The sequence below is a fragment of the Setaria italica genome, chromosome VIII (genome assembly GCF_000263155.2).
Source record: "Setaria italica strain Yugu1 chromosome VIII, Setaria_italica_v2.0, whole genome shotgun sequence".
NCBI lineage: Eukaryota > Viridiplantae > Streptophyta > Magnoliopsida > Poales > Poaceae > Setaria > Setaria italica.
Window position 1 is genome coordinate 40,485,555 of NC_028457.1, and position 5,676 is coordinate 40,491,230.

Here is a 5,676-nt window from a genome sequence, read left to right on the forward strand (position 1 = left end):
ATCACGAAATCAATTGCAACAGTTGAAGATGAAAACATTCAAATGCCTTGCCTTTCTCCAAATTTGACCCTCCAAGCATGAGTCCAGCCATTTGCACATTAGACCCTTGGGAGGAGCTCACCGGAGAACAACAAGACCGTGTTATCCAACAATTTTCAGATCAAATTGCAACATAAAGAACAAAGCATTGCAACATCTGGCATCACGAGCTACAACAGCAACCAGTTAGGATCAGGAGAAAGAGGGCAAACACAAGCCTAACAATGAGTTATATCCGGTTTAAACAAGGATAAAAATGAGTGTATTTTACACTCATCATGTTGTCTTTTCGCAGCTGTACCGCCTTTAGCGTGTTGTATTGTTCCTAACACCAAGTCTCCGAGGCCCGAAAAAATAAGGAAAGTGGTAGCAGCTCAGAAATCGACTAAGTTTCTTTCCCCCTTTGGCTTTCCTACTAGGATTCGGAATCCTCTTTTGTATGACAATCTTAATGATCTCCCATAGTCCAAAACTCACAAAAACATCAAAAATCCACCGAGAATAAATTAAGTAAAAAAACATGCACACACAGATAATAATAGTAATCATGTTTCATTATGATTGCTAAGGTCAGACACAATACATAAACATATTAGACTGAGTGACCCACCTCACCTCAGAGTATGCACCATGTCTGAGTGACCCACCTCACCTTGCCAGGACACTGGTCCTGCCCTCGTGGTTCACGCGCCCTCGTGGTTCAGCAGTGGTCAGTACACAAATCTAGCTGCCAGTCGGATCCAAGGGCAGGCATTTGCATTGTGGTTGTGTTTGAACATGGAGATGTCATTATTATTGTCAGGCACCATACATCCTCTCTCAGTTTCACTCCGCCTCACACACGGATAGCACACCAGGGACCCGACACCATGCATGCCGATTTCATATTATTAATATTTAATTTTTTTAATGGTTGTTGAAACTATATTGTTGATATTTTTATACATAATTTACGACCTAATTTGGATATATTTTTGAAATATTCCGAAATCTTAAATTCACACGTCTAGAGATACAGTTAGTCCAATCTGATGTTTCCGATTATAAAAATGAACATAAAGAGATAGGAAGCGAGAGACGTGAGGGGGAAAGTGAAATTAGGGCCTAAGGGGTGAAGTTAGGGTTCCAGGTGAGCTGTCATCACTACGTGTTTTTAATCGAAATTGGAATGTCAGCAATCGTCAGATCTTGAGCCAACAGTTGAGACTGCCTCGGAATGGTAATTAGGTCTGCGCGAGCTTGCATTGTGGCCTTCCTTGAAACCTTGGACATAGGTGTTATATTATTATGTTCTTGCCAGCACACAGCAGACGACACAGTTGAGATGTGCATCACATTTTCTATATGAAGGATATGTTTAGCAAACCTAAGATTTTAGAAGAAAAAGAAAAATCATGGGAACCAAAGCGCCACATAGTTCTTCCAGGTAAAAAAAAATCATCCACTAGACCAACACATATAGTAACGATCCAAAAAGTCCATATTAAGATTTTTTGATAGCAGAAAAAACATAAAATGTCTAATATTTGTAGTATTAAAAGGAAAAATAATATATTCACTTGACCTTTTTCCCGTAGCAACGCACCCGGTACGTGGTCAGACTTAATGCACGATGCCTAAGCATCCATTGGGCCTACCCTCGTGTGGATCACGCGCAACAGGACACGGCTCACAAGCTATGATGTGCAGCAGTCGCTCAGATGGCTGAAAGGTACCCTTAATTTGATGGTACCATATATATATATATATATATATATATAAACAAGACAAACCACCGTTGATACTACTTTGCACTACTTGATACATATATCTCCACCAAAAGCGAGGCACGTGGGGAGGAGACGATATGTGGTTGATGGTACGGGTACGTGACGAGCGCACCGTACGAAAATTTTGCTCGCGTCGGACGACTGATGTGAAGCATTACCCAATCTTAATTATCTCGCATAATCCAAAACTCACAACAACATCAAAAATCCGTCGAGAATAAATTAAGTAAACCATGCACACACAGATAATAAAATTGCTAATAAGGCCAGAGACAATACATAAACATATTAAACTGTTCATGACACATATCACGGTGGATAGTGTCTGTGTCCTTATTACAAGCAATGAGAGATGCTTGTCACCACACACACGCACAGATGCACGACATACATATAGTTGAGACCAACAGATGGATCAACTAGAGGTCACCCCATATGGTGAACAATTTATTGGAGATAAACATTAACATAACTTGGCCATAGCTTGAAGCATAGCAACATATGCCTATGAACGGCGTTCATGCTATCATTTTAGGCTTGTCCGCTTCTTCCATCTTAGCAAGCACTTCCATTTCTACCATCTTAGAAGCAACTGTCAAATTGAGATATGGAAATCCCATTAGCGCATGAGTTAATTTTACAGTGAAAATAGAGTACAAGATGTCTTCATGATGTAAGTAACATGCCTGAAGTTGTGAGATGGGAAGTGAAGTCAACAAATTACATTAACGGAAATGCATGGAAGGCCACACATACGTATTAGTCCATGATATGCTACAAAGCTTGTATGTACATATAGCAAATTAAATGCATTAATTGAATAGAGTGAGTTTAGTGAATTTACCAGAATCGTCCAGAAAACATGGGAAACAGCAAGTGTTCTTGCAGACTGCGTCGGTGCCACCCACAGCAATACAACCAAAACAACATGCTTTTGCCCGAGCGGCTGAGCAGCAGCCGCACTCTGCCGCGGTGGCCGAGTTAGCATTGAGGCTCAAGATGACCAGGCACATGATCACCATCAAAGCGGTAGTCCTCTTTCCCTCCATTGCCTCCTCTTGCTGCTACCTTCCTTGGTTACCTAGCTAAGTTTATTGGTTTTGTGTTGAGAGGTGATTCTTGCATTGAATGGACGTTGCCGCGGCTGCAATTTATAGGCAGCTGCGCTATGTGATGATATGGACAAGGTGCAAATGGGTGGTCCTGATATGGATAAGGTGCATGCGAATGGCTGTCTACTTGTATAGTGTAGCTCCAATGTACATACGTATGTATCTTATGCATGTATACAGTTGATGGATGTACATGTTTGTTGCACAAATTCTGAACCAACTCTTCATAACAGGTCTTTGTTACCAAGTAATTTTACTTTTGCACGTTTCAGCCGAGAGGCAGAAGAGAATATTTTACAGAGAGGGCAGAGAAGGAGGTTGGCGGAGGCGCCGTGGTAGGGTTCCCCGTGTCGCCAAGATTTTTGCATTTTACATGTGTGCATTGATCACTTCGTCGTGCTCGCGGGGCCCAACTCCAGGTTGTACCCCAGCAGACCACGTTCTGTTTCTCTGCCTCCAATGAGCATGCATGCCTCCACAAGGACCACAAGACTTAGTAAAAAAGCTAAACTTTGCAACACGATGTATACAGAACGTTTTGAAATGTACTCTCGTTAGGCATTCACCTCCTTAACAATCACTGCGACTGTAAAATAGGTACATCGACGCTAGCTAAATAAACCACTATAAGATTTAGCAAGAGATCATTTTATACAATCCTGTAACGAAACAATTTGACAATTATAGTGTCCATATATTTTGACAAAAAAACGTTTAAATTATATAAGGAGGTGGGCCCGAAAACGGTTGGATTACATCGAGAACGTTTTGAAACAGTTGGCGGAGCAGGATTCTGGCGTGGAGCATCTACATTGTCGCGCGCGCGGACTGCCGGAGTAGGCACGCTCGACTTGTCCCATCGCCAGCTAAATGATTTAGTACCGGATGGTCTCTAGTACCGGTTGGAGCCACCGTCCACCGGGAGCTTTCCTAGTTTGGAACTGGTACTAATGCTAATATTAGTATCGGGTCAAAAACAATCGGTACTAAGGCTAGGGATGACACGTCATTTTTCTAGTAGTGTGTGCAATTGGTTTTGTAATTAGTCTATATTTAATACTTCTAATTAGTATCTAAATATTTTATGTGATAGGGACTGAACTTTAGTCCGTGGAACCAAACACCCCATAAGTATGTTTGGTGCTGTAAGGATTTCCTAAGGTTTTATTTAATTTCCTAGGCATTTAAATTTCTTTCTAAAATAAGTTAATGAATCATAGGATCTCATTGTTGTATTCAAGCTGGTGCATTGATTTTGCCTATAAAACCCGCTGTGGTCTTCGCAGCCCCCATCAAACCCTAGCGCCCTTGCCACAAGCTCAGCACCGCTGCCGCCCGAGCTCGAGCACTAGCACCCACCCATCGTCGTTGCCTTCCCGTCGATGGGATCACCGCCCGGAGCTTCGCATCGTGGTAAGGAAGCCGCCCGTGAAGATCCCATGTGCTCCTATGCCCTCTACCGTGTCCCCGAGTTCCCGAAGTTGCTAGTCTCCTACTGAGCCGACTCTCCGAGCTTCACGTCACCGGTGCCGCTCCGAAGACCTAGTTCGGTTCGCCGTGCACCTCGCTTCATCCTGAGCTAAACCCCATAATGAATGGTGGCCGGATGCTCGCCGCCACGGCGCGTCGTCTTTTTTGTTGCCCGTGCATTGCCTATCCCCTTCCAGCCGATTGCAGCTGTCCAATCGCAAACCGATGGCCCTGATCGGATACCAAGGTCAATACCGGTCGAACCGAGCCGTGCACTGCTTTTGCAAGAAGGCTCCTGTTTTTCTCTCTTTTTGCACCTGAGGTCCTACGCAGTTCAAAAGTAATAAGATCTAGGTCCTTTTTCTTTTGTTTTAGCCCGTGTTCTTTTATAAAATCCCGCCCACTATTCTGTTTGGTCTTTTGACGCGTTAGACCTTCTGTTTATATGTTTAATTAGGTTTTAGGTCTCGATTTCTTTAAGTTTAGCCCTTGAAAGTTTAGTTCTCTCGCAGTTAAGCCCCTGAACCTTGTTTAGCTCATATCTTAAGCGTTTTAAATCCGTTTTAACAGATTCTTGCGCCTATAAGTTCATGTTGACGCATAGATTAGTTGACTTATATGAACCTTGCTGATTAAGCTCCTTGATTGTGCCTCAGATCTCGCTAGGGAAGAATAATGGATGGGCTTTGGTTGAGCTTGTAGATCGACTTGCAGTTGCAGTGAATGAGCAGAGGATTGGCAGTGAATAAGAGGCCGCTGCCCTGCTTGGTAGGGAAAATATCTGCTTGCTACCAAGGCCTGTGACGCATGGACCCCATTGAGAGTGCATTATTGACAAGGACTTAAAGCCAAGGGCTCCACACCTGTCATTGATCAGCTGTCTGCTGGGCGCTGCAAGGAGGTAGTGCATGTTTGACATAAAGAAGCAGGTGGCCCAGGATTTACGAAGAATAAGGATCTATTTGATACCCTTGCTTATATTTAGGGGCTAAAAGTTGCTTATTTGAAGTTGCTTATTTTTAATCCTAGCTGTTTGATTGCATGGGCTAAAGAGCATTGAATGAGGTGGACATTGTCATGTTTGCCTCTAATGATTACTTCCCATCACATTTCTCCCCCCTCATTCAACGAGGGAAGGAGGTGTAAAGTGCACCTTTTAGCCTCGATAAGCAACCCTTGTGTTGTTTACGGGCTGAACATAAGTAGCTAAAGTTTAGCTCCAATAAACAAGAGTGTTTGGTATTTTTGGGGTTAAAAGGGGCTAAACTTTAGCTGCTTATGCATAA

General features: G+C 43.0%; 2 long non-coding RNA genes across 2 annotated transcripts; one reads left to right on the forward strand and one right to left on the reverse strand.

Annotated features, from left to right (window-relative positions):
• Nucleotides 1-2,026: 2,026 nt before the first annotated feature.
• Nucleotides 2,027-3,058, reverse strand: LOC101775770. Its single transcript, XR_001164626.3, has 2 exons — nt 2,653-3,058; nt 2,027-2,400 (listed from the first exon to the last, which is right to left on the reverse strand). It is a non-coding gene; the product is annotated as an uncharacterized LOC101775770 (long non-coding RNA).
• Nucleotides 3,059-4,228: 1,170 nt separating this feature from the next.
• LOC111258294 lies at nt 4,229-5,432 on the forward strand. The gene is made up of 2 exons (XR_002678961.1): nt 4,229-4,333; nt 5,047-5,432. It is a non-coding gene; the product is annotated as an uncharacterized LOC111258294 (long non-coding RNA).
• Nucleotides 5,433-5,676: the final 244 nt, after the last annotated feature.